This window comes from Rhinoderma darwinii, chromosome 1, assembly GCF_050947455.1.
Source record: "Rhinoderma darwinii isolate aRhiDar2 chromosome 1, aRhiDar2.hap1, whole genome shotgun sequence".
In the NCBI taxonomy this organism is placed as follows: Eukaryota; Metazoa; Chordata; class Amphibia; order Anura; family Rhinodermatidae; genus Rhinoderma; species Rhinoderma darwinii.
The window spans coordinates 49,136,284-49,161,785 of NC_134687.1; positions in this window are offsets into that span (position 1 = coordinate 49,136,284).

The window sequence follows — 25,502 nt, forward strand, 5'->3', positions numbered from 1 at the left end:
CCATCCACAGGTAGCAGAGGAGCCAGGGTGTGCCAGAAAACATTCCCTAAACCTTCACTCCACCTCCTCCTGGACTGTTGACACCTGACAGGAAGGGTTGATCGATTCATGCTGTTTGCCCCAAATTCTGACACTCCCATCGGGATGGTGCAACAGAAATCTGGATTCATCTGACAAGACTATGTATTATCACACTTTGTGTAGGCCCTGATAGTTTACAGGCCACCTTTGCATTGCTATTCTTAGCTGATAGCATTTTGCTACATGTGGGATTTATATTACACACCCCTGGGCTTGTGTTATTATTCAATTTTATTTGAGCGTGTTAGTGATCATTAGTATATGGTGACAGCACATCGTGATCGCGCAAGATCACTATGTGCTGAGCAGATGAATGGAGAGAAGTGTATGACGCTGACCAATCAGCGTCATACACTTCTCTCCATTCATCTGCTCAGCACATAGTGATCTTGCGCGATCACGATGTGCTGTCACATACACCCACATTAACTTTACTGAAGTGTCTTGAGAGTGGATAGACAGCACCTCCAGCCAGGACACGATGTCTATTAACAATCCCGACACTTTGGTAACGTTTGTGTGGGACTTAATGACTGCAAGCGTTATCTCGCGAGATCACTCTGTAAATGACAGCGTGATCTCGCGAGATCACACTGTAAATGACAGCACAGCGTGATCTCGATGTGCTGTGCTGTAAGTCCCACACAAACGTTACCAAAGAGTCGGGATTGTGAATAGACATCGCGTGCTGGCTGGAAGCGATGTCTAGTCACTCTCAAGACACTTCAGTAACGTTAATGTGTGAGTAAGTGACAGCACATCCTATGTAACACCACAGATAACACACAGTGATAACTCTCGGACTACAGATAATGTAGGAGTGTTAGGGCCTGTTCACATCACCGTTCGCTTTCCGTTCCGGGGTTCCGTCTGAGGTTTCCGTCGGATGAACCCCGCAACGGAAAGTCAAACTGAAACCACAGCTTCAGTTTCCGTTACTATTGGTATCAATGGTGACGGAAACATTGCTAATGATTTCTGTTTGCCACCATTCCGGCAGGTTTCCGTTTTTCTGGGCTGAATCAATAGCGTAGTAGACCCATCTGCTATTGAATTTTTAGGGAATGGACAACTCCTTCAAACCGACCATGTGGTAGGCTTAGATGGAGTGATCCTGTCTGCTGGGCCCTGTATCAAAGCCTATCTTGTGATATGGCTTAGATACAGGGCCCATCACATGGTGTGATCTTGTCTGCTGAACCCTATATCTAAGCCAACCACATGGTAGGCTTAGTTATATGGCCCATGTGTGATCCTGTCTGATGGGCCCTGTATCTAAGCCTACCGCATGGTAGGCTTAGATACAGGGCCTCAGGAGACAGTAATCTTATACTGTATAAGATTACTGTCTGCTGTGGCCCTGTATCTAAACATCTTACTATGACAACATGGTAAGTTTAAAAACGTGGTCCATGTGTCATCCTGTCTGATGGGCCCTGTTTCTAGGCCTACCACATGGTAGGCTTAGATATAAGGCTCCAGCAGACACTAGTCTTATACTGTATAAGATTACTGTCTGCTCTACCCTGTATCTGAGCCAACCTTGTGGTAGGCTTAGATACAGGGTCCAACAGATAGTATCTAAGCCCACCACATTTGTTACTAATGTTTTGTTTTTTTTGTGTTTTTTTACAGGTTTAGTCGTTGTACTACTTCGATGACAGCTTTTTTTATTCTCAATAAAATGGTTAACAATGGTTGTTTGGGGGGTTTTTATTTCAATAAAATATTTTTTCTGTGTATTTTGTTGTTTTTTTTTAAACTTTATTACTGCAGCCTTAGTAATGACCGCTGGCTGATTGTCAGCGTTCATTACTAAGGTGTGGCTTACTGTTAGCTGGTGAAAAGGCTAACACTAACCCCCATTATTAAAACACCGACAAAGGCCATACTTACAAATGGACACAGCCAGGCCAGAAATGCTGATGAAAGGGCGAGCAGGTGCTTTAAATAATAATAGCCACTCCCACTAGTCTTGAGGGGAGTGGTGTGTGGTGCATGGGATGTGTAGTAAGAAATAATAAATGAATAGTGTGTGTGCAAGTGTAATACTATAAGTGAAATATAGGGGGCAGTAATAAATGAAGTGCCTCAATAGAAATAAATGGATAATGGGGTGCAAGTGAGTGAAACATGGAGGGATAGTGTGTACGTCATGAGGCACAACGTGTATAGCCAGGTAGAAGCCTATTTGTGACGCCTTGATAATTCATAGAGCGGGCTACCCTGCTTGCTATGCCAAACAACAACACACCATGCTCTCCCAGCATCAAAGACCCGGCTGTGTCCAAGAGAAGCGAATATACATAATAATGAAAAATACCTGGGGTATTGGTAATCATTTTGGCCAAAAGGACGCAAGCTCGCAATCCACGACAAGGATCCCCAGACTTGCGAGTCCCTAACTCCTAAACTGGAACAGAACGTTCCTGATGCACAAACAGAACCGATAAAAACACAGGGACATATACAAAAACACCGACAAAGGCCATACTTACAAATGGACACAGCCAGGCCAGAAATGCTGATGAAAGGGCGAGCAGGTGCTTTAAATAATAATAGCCACTCCCACTAGTCTTGAGGGGAGTGGTGTGTGGTGCATGGGATGTGTAGTAAGAAATAATAAATGAATAGTGTGTGTGCAAGTGTAATACTATAAGTGAAATATAGGGGGCAGTAATAAATGAAGTGCCTCAATAGAAATAAATGGATAATGGGGTGCAAGTGAGTGAAACATGGAGGGATAGTGTGTACGTCATGAGGCACAACGTGTATAGCCAGGTAGAAGCCTATTTGTGACGCCTTGATAATTCATAGAGCGGGCTACCCTGCTTGCTATGCCAAACAACAACACACCATGCTCTCCCAGCATCAAAGACCCGGCTGTGTCCAAGAGAAGCGAATATACATAATAATGAAAAATACCTGGGGTATTGGTAATCATTTTGGCCAAAAGGACGCAAGCTGCAAACCACGACAAGGATCCCCAGACTTGCGAGTCCCTAACTCCTAAACAACTCCTAAACAATTCATGGTATAGTAATAATACATACAACAACAATACTAGATCATATATCAGGAGGAATAGCAGTAAGGTACAGATGACAATATACCATAAGGGAAAACAGGAAACAACCAAACTCAAAACACGTCTCAGTACTAACAAGCCATGCATACAAGTATAATATAAATACCAATAGAATATGGAAGAAATATATATATATATATTAAGCTAAATCTGTGACAGGAAAGCTGCCCAATGCAAAAATCTGCATAGCAAAAATGTACAGATGTAGCCATCTTTACCTTGACTTTTAACGCATTAAAGAGGCTCTGTCACCACATTATAAGTGATTACAGCAGTGTTTTTTATTTAGAAAAACAATCCATTTTGACCAAGTTATGACCTATTTTAGATTTATGCTAATGACTTTCTTATTGCCCAACTGGACGTTTTTTAGCTTTTGACCAAGTGGGCATTGTACCCCGGTACCCACCGCCACCAAGGGTACCAGAAAGAGCCGGTTACGATCCAGTACCCGACCATTTGTAGTGATCGTCTGGTACTGGGGCGGCTGCAGGCTGGTGTTGTTAGGTTGGGAAAGCCCAAAAACAGTTGGTCATCTCACCCTGGTAATGCTAGGCTACTGCTGCTATGTTGTATCTGGCTGGTTATGAATAATAGGGGGGCATCCCACGTAATTAAAAAAAAATTGGAAAAAACGATGTGGCGTTCCCCCATTTTTCATAACCAGCCAGTTACAACATAGCAGCAGCAGGCTAGCATTAGCAGGGTGGGAAGGGGAACTGTATCTGGACTTTCTTAGCCTAATAATACCAGCCTGTGGCCACCCCAGTGCCTGAACATTACTACAGATAGTCGGGTACTGGATCGGACCCGGCTCTTCCCGAAACCCCTGGTGGCGGTGGGTACCGGGGTAATAGTGGGGGTTACTGTTAACCTTTTCACTAGCTAACATTAAGCCCTGCCCTAGTAATGGATGTTGTCAATCAGCCAGCGGCCATTACTAAGGTAGTAGTAATAAAGTTTAAAAAAAATACAAGGACATAGAAAAAATATTTTATTGAAATTGAAAAACCCACACAACCCTCGTTTACCATTTTATTGAGAATAAAAAAAAATTCAGTCATCGAAGTAGTCCTCGAATCCCACATAGTCCAACATCTGTACCTATAAAAAAAAAGCACAAACACACAAAAAAAATTAGTAACACATATAAAAGTAATTCTTATACTGGGCCTTATATCTAATCCTATCATGTAGAAAGCAAAGGAAGGCAGCACTCCACAGCAAGAGGTTTCAAGTGAAAAATAGCATTTTATTCACCAATTATCAGTGCCACGTTTCAGCCCCAGCATGTGCCTTGCTTGAGAAAGGCACATCCTGGGGCTGAAACGTTGCACTGATAATGGGTGAATAAAATGCTATTTTTCACTTAAAACCTCTTTCTGCGGAGTGCTGCCTTCCTTTGCTTTCTACATATGTGGGACCAGAGATCGAGGTCCTAAGGCTGTGCACCCTATGAAGTATCATTAAGGCTATGAGCCTGTAAGTGGTGCTCTCCTTTGTGTTTTCTAATCCTATCAAGTGTGATACTGCCTGCTGGGCCCTATATCTAAGCCTATCATCTGTGATACTGTCTGCTGAGCCACTGTATCTAATCCTATCCATAGCTATAGGGTCGTAGTGCTACAGATATGCTGTCTCCTAAATAAATAAATATATATATATATATATATATATATATATATATACATATGCATACGCACATACTTTTTTTGAGGGGACACATATGTATATGGGCTATTGCCCCTGACGTTTTAAGACCTTAGTGACGCCCCCGGCTGCTAGTGCTGCATCGTTGGATCACTTAGGAGACCCAGCAATGCAGCTGAAAGTTGCGGGCCGTAGGCCATGAGAAGAAGTTGGGGGGGCCCCAAAAAATGTTTCATCGGGCTCATCAGCCTTTAACTACGCCCCCTGTCTACAACTTTATAAATACCTTCCTTTACTTATTTTGTACTGATATTGAGCTCTATGCATTTTTCTGCTGCTTCCTTCTTAGAATCTGAATGCAGTTCTATAACTTAAAGTTTCTTAAGAAAAATGTAACACTCAACTGCTTTGCTGGAAATCTAAACTGTTTAGTTTATTATGGGAAAATACACTGGGTTCCCACCAAGGATCAGTGAGAGTAAAGAGCCACATCACAAAAACCACAATTACTGCACAATTATCACCCAATTTGGCACATTGGGCAGTTGAGTTAAAACAATGTGGTTTAAGAAAATAAACATAACATAAATTATGTAAAACTATTTTTATTATATATATTATAACATTGTTACATTTTATGTCAAAAAAATTATACTAGGTAGACTGTAACATATCTGGTCATATTAATACTTAATGTCAGAGCGAATTATTGCCTTTTAGAGAGAAACAACATTTTTTTTGTCCTTAACGTCTTTCCGCAGCACTCAAGTTCTTAACGTTTTAGTCTATATAGTTTTATTACTCTTTGCTATTATGGGACAAGATGTAACTGTTTTTGTAGCATTTTAATGCACATAAAAAATTATAAAAACAGTTGTGGAAAATGTGTGAAAACAATAATTCAGACATTTTTGTAAGCAGCTAATCAAAGTTATTACAGTTAGGTCTCATGCACACGACGGAGCCTGTACAGCAGTGCACGGAGGCTGTGCTTCTCCCTAGAATGTACAGCCTCCGTGTGCTGCCGTATAGGCCTCGTCGTGTGCCATATCTATGGAGATATTCTCTCCTAAAAGCATGCCACCATATGCTAATTGTGCACTAGTGGATGTTGACAGTGGAATTCACCCTTTTCAATGTAGGAGGGGCAAAACTCGCTGTGAATCTGCACCAAAATCGGCACAAAAATCCAGATTTTGCTAGGGATTTGCTGCAGAAAAATTTGTAACAAATCCGCCACGTGTGTGGCTACCAATATTGTGTACATCTAAAAATCGATGATGCACAGATACGGCCTAAGGTCTCATTCAGATGGCCGTAATGTGGCCATATAGTCACATCCGTATTACAGCTGCAAGTCCCGGCCTGACCGTGGGTCTAATGACCTGAACTAACAGCATCATAGGGATCTGCTTTGCAGACCGGTTTTGTCTTGGGGTCGTGTACTTGGTTTGTATCAGAATGCTGTTCTAAGAATGTGTTTACCTTTCGTGTTTAGGAAAAGACTGGCCAAATGGCAACTGAACTCCTGTACTGTATCACGTTGTGTGACTCAATGTTTACTCTATAGAATCCACAATTATATTTGCAGGAAGTGCTTTCAATGTTTTCTTTTAACCTTTTGATTTCTTTTTTTGTAGCCAAAAGCATAAATTTGTTTGGTAAATGGCATTCCATCTAGTTTACAAGGGGTATGAAAAAACAAAAATTATTTAGTTGCAAATAGGAACACAATATATCTATTTCTATCAATTGTTATATGGTTATAAAATGGCCAGAATCTAGTCATTGAATTAAATGGAGAGGTAATCGTGCTTGTATGACGTTATGAAATGAGCGGATAAGCTTTGCCTATCTGGCATTCATGGCATATCCTGTTGATATGCCCCACATTTTTAAGGTGGGAATAACGCTGTGTCCTTAAGGCCTAAAATAGCTTTGTCTTTTAAAAGAGGACCTGTCACCAGGTCCTAACATCTGATATACTTATATTACCTTTACTCCGCTATTTCCCGTTTCCAGCGCTGTTTTTCTTTTTGTTCTGCTCCTCCCTGTTCCTGAGTTATGATGCTCCGTACTTTAGGCCCCAGATATGGTAAATCACTGTAGTTAGCTAATGGGGCGTGAACTACAGTGAATCTCCCTGGGTGGAGCATCTGCACTGCCTCTAACGCTGTCCAACAACATGAGGCAGCGTAGGACAAATGTCTATGTTATTAGTGGTCTCACTGGGCAAGGCTTGTCATGAGCTGCCTCGCGCTGAATGGACAGCGTCAGAGGCAGTGAAGATCCTCCAACCAGGGAGATTCACAGGATGAAAGGGGTCTGCGACCATGGCCGTTACACAGAGCATCATAACTCAGGAACGGGGAGGAGCAGAACAAAAAGAAAAACAGCGCTGAAAACAGGGAAATAGCGGGGTAAAGTTAATATAAGTACATTAGCTCTTAGGACATGATGACAGGTCCTCTTTATAGAACTAGTTATCTGACCTGAATAGCTGTTTCCCTGATTCCAGCCCTGTTGGTTTTTTTTTTTGTCTGGACCCACTCCAGATTCCAGAGATATGGCCAACGGTTGTGTTTGCTCCCTCTATGCTAATTTGCTGTAGTTAGCTAATTAAATACCATTCATAATTAATTATTTTAAGAAAATAAATGCAATGATTTAAGAAAAAAACATGGAAAAGAGCAATCAATACTATATGACTGCAGTAAAATATCGTTATGGATATCCTTGAAATGCACTGATCTACTGTATTATTAAATAAAAGAAAATGGGCTAATTGCTTACAAATTAAAGAAGTAATGACTTTTTTACACTTACAAGCATGAATTTCCTATCTTCAAATATAACAATTAGCAAAATAGTTAGTACAGGCCAAAAGATAATCAAGGAAACTTACAATTTCATAAAATTTCATTAAATTATTTAAATTATTAGGTCTAGCAGCCAGTGGCATACATAGAGGATCAGGGGGCCCATAAGAAAAAGATAAAAATTAGGCAGCTTTCAGGTGCTGCTTGACATCATCAGACTGCTAATCACTAACAACAGGAGATCCCCATTCCTTTTTCCACATCCTTGTGCAGGTACTCACCACCCAATAAACGGGGCAAGATGATACTGAAATGGGCTCTCTCTCCCCAGGGGGGCCAAAGCAGCCGCATCGTGTGCATCTATGCCCTGACTACTGGCTGTTTAGTAAATGTAATTCTCAAATGACAATGCACTTTAGCAGCATTTTACTTTACAAATATTAAAATCCCAATATTCTGAGTTAGACGTGGCGGATTTTTTCCGTGGCAAATGTTGGTGCAGATTTGGGGCAATTACGCAACGAATCTGCACCAACATTTGCATATTTGACAGGTAATTCAGACGTTGCAGAAAACACAGCGGACTTGCCACAGATTTCAGTTTTTGCATTGCAAAGGCTGAAGTCCGCAGTGAAATTCCTCTTCTTCTCCGCAACAGACAGTGCATGCTATGGTCCGCAGCGGAGTTTTCCCGCAACGTCTGAACTAACTTGCCTAAAAATGTATAAAACAAATGTAAAAAACGGCCGCTGGAGAATTCCACTGCGGACTGTCCGCAGCAGAATTCCAAAGCAATTCCGCCACGTGTGCATGTGCCCTTATAATAAAGCAAAACTGATTTACATTAAGGTTCTCCAACATGTAGCTCTCAAGCTGTTGTTTAACTACAACTCCCAGCATGTCCAGACAGCCAGTGAGTCAATATACAAAAACATTTATTGACAAGTGATCAAGTGATGTATAAAATATCCTCCAAATTATATAATGTTATATTAAGTTTCAGTGTATCTATTTCCGTGGATCTTCCTTTGCAATTTGTGATAGTCTATTGGTATTTGAACTCTTACGCCATTACTTTAATTTTTTTATTTTTTTTTACATAGTGGATCTAGTACATGTTCATGATAAATAGCATTATTTCTTTTTTTCGTTTATTGATTATGAGTATGGTCACGGTTCTTTGCTGTTCTTCACTGTGAGTTTTCAATGCATGTTCACTGGGGTCACTGTGTGCACTGTCACTTTATTTTGTCAATATTAAAATATGAAGCGATGAACATAAGCAAAGTAATTTGAAAGAAGTTATGGAAATGGATTTTATATGCATAAAATATTAGGCACATTTATCTATCTGGTATTTATATATAATTATATACTTTTATATATTGTTTTATATACATACATTTTATACATATTTGTTTAGGACTCACTCACCATCACTTCATTCACCTTAATATTTTATGAATAAGGGTTTGATTTATTTCTAGCTTTATATTAAGTTACACTAATTATGAATTTAATGTATTGAATTTGTTCTATATCTTTCATGTACTAATTGGTAACAAATCTTCCTCTGTTTAGAATATCTTAGAGATTATTTGTACTAATAAGTGTGTATAGGGCTTTATGTACAGGGCTGACTATTCTGCTTCATGGTCATACCTGTTACTTTTTCCCTCCTATGTATAAATTTAGCAGTTTGTCTTAATCCCACCTTTCTGCCCCGCAATTGGTTCATACAGATGTTTATATTCCCATGTCCCCGCCTACAGCATCCTGTTGTCATCCCCGATCACGTAGGTATGCTTCTTTTGGTGACGCTTTCTGACGTTGTTACGTGAAGCACCATGACACCAGCGTCCGGCATACCCGTTACATCAGCATTTTCTATGGATTTTAGTAACTTTGAAGTGGCGTAGCCGCCCTTCCACCTGCCCGTCCCTCCACGCGGTTGGTGGAAAGGAGTGGCAGGGACAGTGGTTGCTTCCGGTCATATTTATGACTATTACATCATTACACTGACACGCCCCTGCACTAGAAGAAAGATGAGGAGTACCGGACGGGATGAGAAACAGCATGGTCGCCTGTTTTCACTCATGTGATTTATAGAGCATAATGAGGTAATTTCTGCTTATTATGTGTCTATTTTAACCCCTTCAGGACCAAGCTAATTTTGGCCTTCAGGACCAGCCCCATTTTTTCAAATCTGACATGTGTCACTTTATGTGGTAATATCTCTGGAAAGTTTTTACCTACCCAAGCGATTCTGAGACTGCTTTCTCGTGACATATTGTACTTTATGTTAGTGGAAAAATTTGGTCGATAAATTCATTGCTAATTTGAGAAAAACACAAAAAATGTAAGAACATTTGCAAAAATTATGATTTTTCTCATTTTAAGTGTATCTGCTTGTAAAACAGATTGAAATACCACACAAAATAGTTACTATTTCCCATATTCCATATGTCTACACTATGTTGGCATCGTTTTCTGAACGTTCTTTTATTTTTCTATAACGTTACAAAGCTTAGAACTTTAGCAGCAATTTCTCACATTTTCAAGAAAATTTCAAAAGGTTATATTTTCAGAGACGAGTTCAGTTCTGAAGTGGCTTTGAGGGGCCCATATATTAGAAACACCCCATTTTTAAAACTGCACCCCTCAAAGTATTCAAAACAGAATTCAGAAAGTGTTTTAACCCTTTAGGCGTTTCATAGGAATTGAAGCAAAGTAGAGGTGAAAGTTGCAAATTTCATTACTTTTGCCAAAATTAATTTGTAATACATTTTGATCTGTTACACAGAAGGTTTTACCCGAGAAATGCAACTCAATATTTATTGCACAGATTCTGCAGTTTTTAATGCCTATTTGGCCCCAGTGTGCTAATGGTCTGAAACACAGGCCTCAGAAGCAATGGAGCACCTAGTAGATTTTGGGGCCTCCATTTTTAGAATATATTTTAGGCACCACGTCAGGCTTGAAGAGATCTTGTGACACCAAAACAGTGGAAACCCCCTAAAAGTGATCCCATTTTGTAAACTACACCCCTTGGGGAATTTATCTAAGGTATAGTTAGCATTTTGACGCCACAGGTTTTTTTGCTAAATTTATTTGAATTAGTCTGTGAAAATAAAATCTTTCTAATTTTTGCAAGATATAAAGGAGAAAAAGCACCCCAGCATTTATAAAGCAATTTCTCCCAATTACGGCAATGCCCCATATGTGGTAATAAACTGCTTTTTGTACCAACGGCAGGGTTCAGAAGGGAAGGAGCGCCATTTGGATTTTGGAGCGCAGATTTTGCTGAATTGGTTTCTGAGGGCCATGTCGCAATTGCAGAGCCCCTGATGTACCAGTACAGTAGAAATTCCCGAGGTGTGATCCCATTTTGGAGATTAAACCCCTAAAAGAATTAAATTAGAGGTGTAGTGAGCATTTTGATCCCTCAGGAGTTTTATAGATTTTTTTAGAATTGGGCCATAAAAATGAAAAAATATATTTTTTCCAATAATATATAGATTTAGCTCATAATTTTCATTTCCACAAGGAATACAGGAGAAAAGACACCCCAAAATTTGTTACACAATTTCTCCTGAGTAAGGAAATACCCCATATGTGGTTGGAAACTGCTATTTGGACACACGGCAAGGGTCTAAAGGGAAAAAGAGCAATTTCGTTTTTGGAGAGGAGATTTAAAAAAATAAAAATTTGATGCCATGTTACATTGCGTTGAGGTATCAGTACAGTGAAAACCACCGAGAAGTGACCCCATTTGGGAAACTACCCCTCCTTAAGGAATTTATCATGAGGTGTAGTGAGCATTTTGACCCCACATGTTTTGCAGAAATTAGTACACAATAGATGTTACAGATTAAAAATTGACATTTTCCACAGGTATGCTATTTCAGTGCCCAATATGTTGTGCTCAGATTGTGCCACTTTAGACACATCCAGCATAAATTGTTAAGCGGGTTTTCCAGAGTACAGTAATACCCCATATGTGGTCATAAAATGCTGTTTGGGCACACTACCAGCCCAGAAGGAGCGCCATTTGGCTTTTGGAGAGCAGATTTTTCTTAGTGTAGTAGATTTGTTTAGTGTTTTGCTGGTGTTTCAGTTTATAATGTGGGGGCATATGTAAGCTGTATGGTGTACATCAGGGTATATGTAATCTGTGCAGAGTACATCAGGTTATATGTAAACTGTGTGTAGTACATCAGGGTATATGTAAGCTGTGAGGAATACATCAGGGTATATGTAATTTGTGCGGAGTACATCAGGGTATATGTAAGCTGTGTGGAGAACATCAGGGTATATGTAATATGTGAGGAGTATATCATGGTATATTTAATCTGGGCGGAGTACATCAGGGTAAATGTAAACTGTGCAGAGTACGTCAGGGTATATGTGTCATGTTGGGTACTTGGACCCCCTGGGCTGTTCCGCCTCGATGGTATGGCAGCTGGCCAACAGGGCACAGATCACAGTCTATAGTTTGTATAGTGTAGCTGTGGTAGCTCAGACAGTAGCAAGACAGGCTAGGCTGGGACTAGGCAGCAGGCAGGCTCCAGGCGTGGTGTAGCAAAATAGGCGTGGTATACAGCACAGCACGACTTCAGCTCAACATGGTACTTGACCAGGATAGCACGGGATACAGGTTACAGGTAGCAGGAATAGGAAACACTGGGAACTGGGAAACACTAGGAGACCATTTGCATAGACATACTAGGATAATGACAACAACGCTCAGGCATTGCAGGGAGGGGCACAGCCCTTCTTAAAGCCCAGGGTGCTCTGGGAGCAATCAGCTCAATCTCCCACCTGTGTGTGCTTTGATTCCTTAGATCTGGCATGAGCTCACGAGCGCACCCTGGTGGTCACTTTGGAACAGGACGGCCGCATGTGCAGACATCTCTGGAGAAAAGTGCGTCGACTGGATGGAAGGAGTTCTTGGTCAGCGACCACGGATGTTACAATATGTAAGCTGTGCGGAGTACATCAGGGTATATGTAATATGTGAGGAGTACATCAGGGTATATGTAAGCTGTGCAGAATACATCCGGGTATATGTAAGCTGTGAGGAGTACATCAGGGTATATGTAAGCTGGGTGGAGTACATTATGGTATATGTAAGCTGTGAGGAGTACATCAGGGTACATTTAAGCTGGGCGGAGTGCATCAGGTCATAATTGGATGATGTAATAATGGGGTAAATGAATAATACAATTAATTATCCATGGATAGTGACTTACACTTTGAACCAATCCTTTAAGCACAGACAGTTTTTTGGGGGCAGGTGTCGCACTGCTAAAGGGTGTCCGTGGTATTGTACAAAATATCCGCACTCCAGCATTGCCTAATCTTTGACTTCTTTACTAGCCCCATAAGTAGCACAAGACCCCAAAATGTCATTGTTTCTGCTGCATTTACAGGGTCTACCAGTGGGGGATAGCAAATGATGACGTGGGGTTTTAGGTGAAGAACTGTTGCACGTATAATTTAGTCTGGGTCGTCATTTTGTATTATTGCGTTCCGATAGTCATAACTTTTATTTTTCCGTTGACGAGCTGTGTGACTGCTTGATTTTCATGGGACGAGCTGTCGTTTTTATTAGTATCATTTTGGGGTACATGCGATTTTTTGATCAGTTTCTATTACATTTTTTGGGCAGGTGAGTGTTATGGAATCACCAGTTGATCAATTCCGAGGGTGGAAGTTTATGGAATTGCTAGGTGAGCGATTCACCAAAGGCAGCTGGAGACTGTCAGGAATGAGCGTGCAAATAAATCCGCAACCCAAAATCCGTCACAACTCTGATCAACATAATCTCATGCTACTCTATGGTTTTCGCCAGAGCCCACCGCAAGGCAGGTTGGATTTTGCAGCATAAAAACCAGATTGGTGTTCGATAAGAGGTGCAATGCTGGCAATACCAGAGCAGATAACAAGACAGCCCGAGGGTAAACAGAAATTCCAAATCACAAAGCTAGAGGATATCATGGATTTCAGAGGTCAAATCAAGCTGGGAGCAGATGGTCCAAATCAGTAGGCAGAGAGTAATCCAGAGACAAGCCGAGGTCCAGGCTCAATAAGTGCAAATAGTCAAAGGTACAGGGTATAGTCAGTAGTTTGAGCAAACACATGTAAGCAAGGAAAATCACATGCAAAGTAAACATAACCAACCCAGATTTAAATATTCCACCCTTCAATCTGATAGGAAGAAAGACAGGGAAGTGGAATAGGCTCAACAACTAAAACCAGAACCGCCCAGAAACTAGACAAGTAGTCATGGTAATCTTAAAGGGACGGACGTTTCCTAACAGTGAGGAGACCAAAAAACAGAAATTCTCTCACAGGTTTTTAAAAATTTGTAACAGCATTTTCTGTGCAGTATAAACAACATGTTTACTTTATTCTGCAGTTATATAGTTTTTAAATGTTTTACTACTTTTACACAATAAAAACACTTTTTTCTAAATAAAATAATGTTTTAGTGTCACCATATCCTGGGCCATAACTTTTTTATTTTTTTGTTGACGAAGTGAAGTGAGGGCTGTAGTTTTTATTGGTACAATTTTGGGGTACTTGCGACATTTTGATCACTTTTTATTAATTTTTTTTAAACAACGTTACCAAAAAAGGAGTGCGGGATAAATAATATGATATTTTTATAGTTCAGGCCGATACGAACCCGGTGATTCCTATTATATATAGTTGTTTTTTTTTATAATTATAAAGGACTTGATCAGGGAAACAGAGCGGTTATTGTTTTTATTACATACAACTTTTATTTATTTATTTATGTTACTAAAGCTTTTGTTTTTTACTTTTGTTTTTACACTTACTAGGGGACTTGAAGATCTGATCTTCTGATCCCCGGTACAATACACAGCACTACTTAGGTACAAAGCTTTCTTAAATGGGTTGACCGATATGGACAACCCTTTCTAAGAATGATTCATCCCTGGTGACCAGTTGATAGCCATGGACTCGGCTTCTCTAACTCCCATCGATCAGCTGTTATTGCTTCGAGAAAAAGTGGATGGCACTCGAATGGGCTACCATGTAATACATGGTAGCATCATTTGCCAGGGTGGAAGAGCTTCTTGCAAAGGCACTTTGTTCTAACTTATAGAGGGTGGTTCAGAGTCTGAACCCCCCCCCCCCCAACCTTTATAACGTTCATGTGCCCTAATAGACCATAAGGTAAAGAGTTGGCCTGATGGGTCAACCCTTTTAAGAATTAAAACTTGAATTACATAAAGAATAATGTACCTTTTTAGTAAAATAAAGACACTTGACATTCAACCTAAAATTTCTATGAGCGATAAATCAGTCTTCTTATATCTTAAACCTATTTTGTAGTATGAAAAAATGTCTCCTACCCTACTAATTAAGAAATATAGGGATACACATTAATAAACAACAATAATTAAAATGGCAAGAAAATAAATTGTCTTTATGATATTCACTATACTGTACATGAGTTATCCATTACTGCTAAAAATTTATAAAAATTCATTTGAATATTTTTAATTATTATCTTCCTTCTGTTACCAACCATCTTCCATATGTCCAATTATAATGATTACGGCAAAGTAATTACACAAAGATTTATAGCCTCCCGGTTGTCCATATTTATGTGAACAGATGGGTGCGTCATATGGGCATACAGAGTGACAGACACCTTGGAAAACCATCTTATACAAATATCTAAAGCCAGAGCTAATATGTTGCATGAGTTATTGATATGCGAGCACTGTACTAGTCTATGCCAGTCTACTGCTTCTACTCTATGAATATAGTTATTATGTAGTGCAACTGTTCACAAATTATTCATTTAGATCTTCTCATATGTGGCAAAACCATCATTTATGGAGGCTAAGTACTAATTATGCACAAAGCTATCGGTGTACATATTCATAATGCATCATTTCCTGCTCTTCTCCAGCAGTTTTAGGGACTGACTAGTTTTTATCTCAAGGGCATTTTTATCTTTTCTTATTAACCACACTCTTTACTGAATTAGAAATTCAAGATCTTGTGACCAGGTGATACAGGGTGAATTGTACATTAGAGAAAGAGAATAACAAGAGTGGAAACAGATGGTGATGAAAGGCCTGTGTTATTGATGTGATTATACATTGTACTCATTCTTTTATTTTGTTTTTTTCTGTATTTTTATGACAAAGGCTAAAAACATTTAATAAACATCTGGTTCCATTGGTAACACATGGTAACCAAGACATATCAAAGGAAAGGGTTGGCAGGGCATATGCCCCAGGGACTGAGTAACAACATGCCACTCTGCCCTTGCCATGGTATTTAGATTAGGACAACAAACTGATTCTTTGCTCTGGGTGAAGGAAATAATAGCTTCAAATCTGTGATAGCCCACTGGGAGAACTCGGCAAATTTCTATATCTGTCTATTACTAAACTATTGCCTCCTATCAAATGGCAAGTCCCTACTGCTTACTATCAGACAGATATTGAGTATAGGACGAGAGGTGTCCCGGTCCCTTAGATTACACTATCAAAGAAAAAGTTGAAAATCCTTTCAATATGAATCCTAAATTTCTCAGACCACTCTAAGGCTCTATTCCCATAATGCTTTACCTCTAAGTTTGGTCTATGCGCTTGGAAAGCTCCTGATGCATACGCTAAATGTAAGAATGGGGCCCCAATTACTATAGAGTGTCCTTCTAGCATCAGCCAGTCCGGTATGCATCAGATAGATACAGATACATCCTGAAAAAAACATTTACTGCTCGTATATATATTTTATTATACTGAGAGCCTATGACCAGTATATGCCACTGTACGTCGGAAGCATACGTCGGGAAATGCTCCAGATATATATCTCTGACGAAAGCCCCAGATATGAAGTGAACAGCCTTAGTCTATTGTTAAAGAGGGCATGGAAGTAAAGGAGCGCTGTATTTTTTTCTTACCATAGATTAAAATATTGCCTTTTTATTCTTGTTGATGTTTGCTTCTTTTTTTTGTTTGTGTCCTTTTTGTTCGCCTTTTTCTTATTTTTGTTTTTGTTCATCTTCTACTTGATATTTTTACTTCACAAGAATCCTATTAACGTATTATGGGTCTGTTACATTTCCATCGTGGTTCAATATTATTTTGTTTGTTTTACCGGGCAGATCAGTACAGACGAGTTTTTTTCTTTTCATCTGAGGCAACAGAAATCTGACAGGAACAGAATCATGAAGCTAGTGTTCACATGTTCCATTTTTATATATTTTAGGCTCTGTTCACACTTATGTCATGGGTACCGATTCTACAGAACCCATGATAAATCTTTTGGACTTATAATGGGTCTGTCAATTTTCCTGTAAGCTTCCAATTTCTTTTTACCAGGTAGAACAATAAAAACTATACCTTCCTGCCCTCAGGAGCAGCAGCAACCTGACAGAACACAACCATGAAGCCAGTGTAAGCAAAGCTCATAAAGACAACCCCTGTCCATAAGGCAGATAAAAAAAAATTATGAGACCAGCATGTCATGTTTTATTTTTTTTTTCACAGATTTCTTTCTATTAGAACATTTTGTTTGGGAATCAGACAGTCCCCAAAAACATGTTTTTCTGTCACTTTAGATTTTCTATAAACTTTTACTTCACAGTTGAGCTCAAAACAGATTTTATTGCGTTGAAGGACTGAGTATATTTCCTCTCAATGCAATGAAACTCCAGAGACTTGAAAGCTTTAATGCAATGTTGAAATATGTTGACACTTATAAGAGAGTCTAGCTGAACAGATTCTTGGCATTTCTATGCAGAATTTATAGAAAAATATACACATTTGTTAGCGATAATAAATCATGTGTTGATGTTCTCTGATGTTCATTGTATAAAATATAGATATAAATGTCTTATAGACAAATGCAAATATACATTTTATTAAAGAAATGGATTTGTTAAGGTACTTAAACTTTATATTATCCTCAATCTCCCCCTGAAATCTGGAATTTTAAGTATCATTTAATCAAATACAGACTGTGACTACCATATTAAACCCCTTATCTCTAGGATGCCAGGAAGTTTTGAACTGTTAACCTCCAGGACACTTAATGTGTTAATATTTTATTTGCTCTAATGTTAATTAATCTTTTTAATATTCATTCTAAAATCCTCACACATTTAAATTCATTGAACGGTCTCTAAATAGAACAGTCTAATTACAGATAAATAGCAAACATCAGTTTGCATAGTTTACCCGTTTATCTTGAAAACCTTTGATCTCCGGCTTATGATCACACTTCCATCAGAGGGTTCTATCAGAACCTCCATCGGCAATACCGTCAGATTTGACAAATAGAATAAATAGTGAGTCATGAAACGCTATTCTATCAGTCAAAGCAACGGACACCACAACGGAACCCAACAGACCCCATTCATGGGGTCCCTAAGGCCCGATGGTATCCATCATACGACAGATCTGGCAATGTGTCGTGGTTTCTAGTATAAACCAAAACCAACCTGTTCTGCAATACTTGTTCCATAGAAAATAACAGGTAAATGAAAATGGTTTTATGGAATTTTTTTTACATTTATATTTTTGCCATATATACATATTTTAGGATATACAATGTTCCTCATTTGTTAACTGTTGAGACAATAAATTGATAATCTAACTGAGAATGCCATATGGTAAAAAAAAAGTCAAATAAATACTATCAATCCAACACATCTGTTTTATCAGAGGTTATCTGTTTTGAGATGGACTAAGGGATTAGTTCTGTCCCATAAAACAGTGATCCCAACATTATATAGTGGTTAAGGCAGGCCAAATCTAGGTAAATATCTAATTGTGCACAGGGTTGACTGGCACAACAGAATACCAGTGGATCCAAGATCAGACATAGTTCTGGCACATTAATGGTCCCAAAAGTCCAGCAGAAGACAACCCCATTTGAAGCTAATTTGGAGCCTATCACTTGCTGCTATGTTATGTGGTTGATTCAAATGTTATGGGGTCTGTTATGGGGTTGTTTTATAAATAACCTGTGCGCCCAATGATAACAGGATAGTTTAGGATGCAGTAAAAAGTTGAAATGAACGTATACTGTACCAATGGTTGGCAGGTTGGCTGTTTAATGGGCCCAAGGTGTCACCGTTCAACACTGTCTATGCATGACAACATACTTATTCATAACAGTGAGTATTTTGTTACACATGGGCTGGTCGGACTGGCCCATCAGAATACCAGAGAATCCTCTGTTGGGCCCAGACTTTGACCCAATAATGGGTCCAAAAAGGTCTAGCAGAAGATAACCACGTTTGGAGATGACTTGGGAGCCAAGCACTAGCCACTAGGGTCTATTTCTTATGGGTGATTCACAAATAACCTATTAGACCTTATTGATGATATGTCCTATTTGTATAATGATAACAACAAGTGAATGTGTACATATTCTGTAGAGATGTGGGTGGGCCCCCAGAATCATTCCCTCTGCTGGGCCCAAGGGGCCCCAGTCCAATGCTAGTCATGACTTATTGATTAGGCAGCCCCGCTTACTAATGATGAATTACCGACTGGAACAACCCTTCAACCAAAAATGAGTTTGAAACGGACCCTAACAACATAATGTTCCAGTTGATTTTTTTTTCAGTTTGAAAATATTGGGGCACAATTATAAAAAAAAATATTTCGCAGAGATATTCTAAATTTTAGGGCTTATTTACTGACACCTGAAGTATTTCAAAATAAATGAAATGTCAAATTTGCTGCATTATGAGAGGTAAATTTGTCCAGGTATGCAGGGTTACATGCCTCTGCTCATACATTGGTAGATAACTAGGCAGATTTTAGAAGTCTGGGAAGGGTAGGTGACAATCCCTGTGATTTAAGGCCTGATTGATTTTCCATCTATTTTATTAGAAATGCATTAGCAGTTCAAGGTGGTTTGACATGTAAATAGGAAATGTCATGACATGCTAATCTATGGGGATTCTATCCCACCAATTCCGAAAATGGGTCTGTTTTTCTCCCAGGCTCAGAAGGAGAGAATACTTTCCACCCAAAAAGAGGTCTGTTTTATGACATGTCCTATCTACATTTCAAAAAACACATTTGTCACAAAACCACTTAATTAGGAATTATAACTCAAGGGTGATTTATTTTTTAATTTTAGGCTATATTCACACGACAGTGAAAAATGGCTGTGTGATAGCCGTTTTTTTTAACAGCTGTTACACGGGGGTTTTCAGGACAATAAAGTTATATGGCTGTATTCACACGGCCGTTATATTTTAAAGGCCTGTGAATATTGGCTGTCAAAAAATAAAACATGTTCTATTTTTGGCTGTTTTCACGGCCCGACGACCCCCATGGAACTCAATTGATCAGTTTTTAACGCCCATTTTTGATAAATAAATACATGTGAGATCAGTCACAAGGGAATTCAATTGTATCCGCTGGAGCAGGTCTGTCTGAGACGAGACCAAACCCGTATCGCCGGAGAAGAGGATGGCGTGGGAACGGGTACAGCCGAGTTGCGCTATCTAAAGGGGGTTTGTGTTGCTATCTACAGGGGGTGTGTGTCGCTATCAACAGGGGGGTGCGGTGCTATATACAGGGAGGGGTGTGGCTCTATCTATAGGGGATGTGGTGCTATATACAAGATGTGTGTTGTGCTGTCTACAGGGGGAGTAGCAGTATCCACATGCGCACTGTGGCACTATCTATGTGGCACTATCTACAGTGGGCACTGTGGCACTATGTGGACATTTTCTACAGTGGGCACTGTGGCTCTATCCTTGTGGGACTTGCACTATGTGGGCACTATCTATGTGGGCACTATCTACAATAGGCACTGTGACATTATCTACAGGGGCATTGTGGCACTATCTTCTTGGGCACTGTGGTGTTTTCAGGGGTTGGGGAAAAAACAACCTGACAATTTAAATTCATCCTTTTTTTGTACTTTCAGGCAGCTGGGAAATGGAAACAGTTGATTCTTTTTAATGTCAGCTTTTTTTTAACTTTCATGTGAATATACCCTTAGGGTACAAATGTCTCTCAACTTTCTACAGAAAAATAAAAGTTATTTAATAGATTAAAAAAACATAACATTTTATATTTTTAAATAAAAAAAGTAATGAACAAAAAATAAAAAATGATTAAAATATGTATTAAAAAAAATCATTTTTCAAAAGGGTCTATTAGACACTAAGTTGCAAAGCAATACTAAACTCACTCTTCAGATCATATTTGCATTTGGTAAATTCATATGTTCCCCAGGTTGCAATGATCCAATTATTATTGATGTAAAGTATTATTCTATAAGAAAATAGAATTAATTCATTCCAACAATCTACCTATTATCAGATCCGCCCCATGCAGTCTAATATAGCAGTTAAATGTTAATTTAAATTAGTACAAAACCTTCATGCATAAAAGTAGCTTAGCTATTTCCACTGCACGCCTGTTTTCTCCATTGATCTCCATTTAATGAATAAAACCAGGCAGAGAAGCAGAAGCTCTGTTTATTCTGTTTTATTATGTCTTTAATTTTTGTACATTTATTTTGTAACATCAAAAAATCCGAATTAATAAGCTTGTCAGAGTTGGGTTTCATTTAGAGTCAACGTTTTCTGTGCTAAAAAGACATTTTACAAGAACAATTTCTGGATGAGTGATTCTGTGGAGTTAATACATGTTTTAATTTGTTACTTACAACAGCCCGTTATTTAGACTCCACACGTTTTGCTTTGAAGTATTCTCTCTTCGAATATCAACTTTTGCTGAAAATTCATCTTTAGGCCACTCACTAATGTACTACATTTCCAAAAAAACCTGTTACTTACCTGAATACTGTTATGCTGGACAGGGGCGGGCACAGACAGCATAAGGCCCCCAGCAAGAACAGGATACGGGTCCCTTTCTCTTAAAAAGAATAGAACACCCCCGCTTAAGTCACTCTAAGGCAGTGTTTGCCGTTTACATTTAATGTGCATGGAGATTTATTACCCAGGGGTGTAACTAGTGTTCTATGGGTCCCAGGGTTAATTTTGCACATTGCCCCCCTTCCCCCGCATTATAAAGTTAGCAAATAATGCCACTATTAAAGGAACAAATATTACCATACTGTTACTGAACAAAACCCAATATACCAAGGCCAACAGTACCAATGATATCACTATACATGGGAATAACAATACCGCCACACCTTGACCCCATATTACCACTTCTTAGCGACTGAATAATACCACCACGCTGTTACTGAATAATACTTCCACACCACGACCACATATTACCATGACATATTGACTGAATAATACCGACATGCTGTTAATGAATAATGCCTCCACACCGTGACCACATAAAACCACCACATGGTGACTGAATAATACCACCATACTGTTACTGAATAATACAGCCACACCATGACCACATATCAGAGGCGTAGCTAGGTTCTCCAGCACCCGGGGCAAAGATTCAGTTTGCCCCCCCAACCTCTTTCCCGACATCTCCTTCCCCCTCGCCGTGTTTGTTTTCCCTACCAATCAATGACGTGTCATCTCTTTTCCACATTTCTTTTTATGTAACTCGAGCATAAAAACATTTGCATATTTTACAAGCAATATAATTCTATACACAACACCAGAACCAAGCTCGTTACATATATGCAGCCCCAAAACCAAGCTCAGTACATAAATACAACACCAGCACACATACAGCTCAATTTAGTGCAACCCCTGCCGTATAGGTATGTACGGCGTAAAACTACAGCTCCCAGCATGGCCCAAACAATGATAAGGATATGCTGGGAGTTGATATTTCACAAAAAATAAATCATATCCTAATCATACCACCCATCATCTCGCTGCAGATCATACAGTGACTACAGTACTGATTAGAGACAGAATAAACATTTACATTAAGTGACTCACCGGTGACATCTCAGATTCTAGTTATTTTTCTCCATCCGGTCCAGACCTCTATGATGACTTCTCCCGGTCACAGCCCATTTCTGCAGTTTGCCGTTCAGATGTCTTCAGCTTCTCACTTTTCCAACATTTCTACACCTATAAATAAAGATAAAGTTCTCATTATACCACACACTATGCCCCTAAATAAAATAGCGCCATACACTGCACCTCTAATTATAATAGCACCATACATTGTGTCCCACACACACACTGCGCCCCCTGTAGATAGTGCCTGCCATAGAGCCCCCTGTAGATAGTGCCTGCCATAGAGCCCTCTGTAAATAGTGCCCCTATATAGCCCACCCCTGTATATAGTGTCCCACAAATAGCTCCCCCTATAGTGCTTCACAGATAGCCCACCCCTGTATATAACCCCCCTGTAGATAATGTCTGCCATAGAGCCCCCTGTAGATAGTGCCCCCATAGATAGTACCCCCATATAGTCCACCCCTCTATATAGTGTCCCACAAATAGCTCCCCCTATAGTGCTCCACAGGTAGCCCACCCCTGTATATAGCCCCCCTGTAGATATAGCCCACCCCTGTTTATAGTGCTCCACATATAGTCCACCCCTGTATATAGTGCTCCACAGATAGCCCACCCCTGTATATAGCCCCCCGGTAGATATAGCCCACCCCTGTATATGGTGCTCCATAGATAGCTGACCCCTGTATATAACCCCCCTGTAGATATAGCCCACCCCTGTATATGGTGCTACATAGATAGCCCACCCCTGTATATAGTGCTCCACAAATAGTCCACCCCTGTATATAGTGCTCCACAGATAGCCCACCCCTGTATATAGCCCCCTGTAGATAGTGCCTGCCATAGAGCCCCCTGTAGATAGTGCTCCACAAATAGTCCACCCCTGTATATAGTGCTCCACAGATAGCCAACCCCTGTATATAGCCCCCCTGTAGATATAGTCCACACCTGTTTATAGTGCTGAACATATAGTCCACCCCTGTATATAGTGCTCCACAGATAGCCCACCCCTGTATATAGCCCCCCGGTAGATATAGCCCACCCCTGTATATAGTGCTCCATAGATAGCCCACCCCTGTATATAGCCCCCATGTAGATATAGCCCACCCCTATATATGGCGCTCCATAGATAGCCCACCCCTGTATATAGCCCCCCTGTAGATATAGCCCACCCTTGTATATGGTGCTCCATAGATAGCCCACCCCTGTATATAGCCCCTCTGTAGATATAGCCCACCCCTGTATATAGTGCTCCATAGATAGACCACCCCTGTATATAGCCCCCCTGTAGATATAGCCCACCCCTGTATATGGTGCTCCATAGATAGCCCACCCCAGTATATAGCCCCCCATAGATAAAGCCCCCCTGTAGATAAAGCCCCCTGTAGACAAAGCCCCCCTGTAGACAAAGCTTCCCTGTAGATAAAGCCCCCCTGTAGATAAAGCCCCCCCTGTAGATAAAGCCCCCCTGTAGATAAAGCCCCCCCCGTAGATAAAGCCCCCCGTAGATAAAGCCCCCCTTGTAGATAATGCTACACACTTTTTATTACAGTAAAATAAACTATTTAAACTCACCTTAATCCCGTTCCCATGCCGTCTGGCAGCAATGGAGACCTGATCTCTTCTTCTGTGCAGGTCTCCTGGGGGTTGAACGAAGCATCTATGAAAGGCGCTGATCGGCAGGGCAGGATGACTTTCCTGTCAGTCAGCGCCTTTCATCGACGGAAGCGCGATGTCACTTTACTGGTACAAAAGAGCTGAATAGCTAGGCACGGAACGTACCCGGCCATTCAGTGCTTCTAATTGTACCTGTGTCGTATAGACACAGGTACAGTTATAGTGCAGGATGAGGTGGCGCTGGCGCCCCCTCTAAGTTGCGCCAGGGGCACATGCCCCGCATGCCCCCCCCCCTAGCTACGCCCCTGCCACATATTACCACTACACAGTGACTGAATAATAACACCATACTGTAAGGCTAAGTTCACACTACCGTTGTCTCTTGTTTAGGTCTCTCCCGTCAGATGGATTTTCTGTCATTTCGCCCTCTGACTGAAGAGACCTAAACAGGAGACAATAGTAGTATGAACTTAGCCTTACTGAATAATACAGCCACAGATTGACCACTTCATAGTTACTGAATAATACCACCATGCTGTTTCTGAATAATACCTCCACAGAATGACCATACATTACAACCACATAGTGACTAAATACTACCATACTGTTACTGTTTTATATCTCGACACCATGACAACATATTACCTCTACATACTGACTGAACAATACCATCATACTGTTACTTAATAATACAGCTACAACATGACCACATGTTACCACCACATAGTGACTAAATAATACCACCATACTGTTACTGAATAATACAGCTACACCATGACCACATATTACTACTACATAGTGACTTAAAAAAAAACACTATACTGTTACTGAATAATATACCAATGCCTTGACCACATATTACTACCACATAGTGACTCAATAATATCACCACACTGTGACTGAATAACACCTCCATACCTTGACCACATATTACCACCAGAAAGTGACTGAATAATACCACCGTACTGTTACTGAATAATACCGCCACACCATGACCACATACTAATATTAGATAGTGACTGGTGGTAATATTCAGTAACATTATGGTGGTAATATTATTGAAACAGTGACTAGATATTACCACCACACAGTAACTTCATAATACTACCATACTGTGACTGAATAATACCGCCATACCACGACAACATATTACCACCACATAGTGACTGAATAATACTACCATACTGTTACTGAATAAAAACCCACTATGTCAATATTACCACCATACAGTGACCATATAGTGGTAGATACCAGTTCTTCACTGGCAGTTTGCAGACCATGTAAGTTAATTCAATACAGTTACATCCTGTGA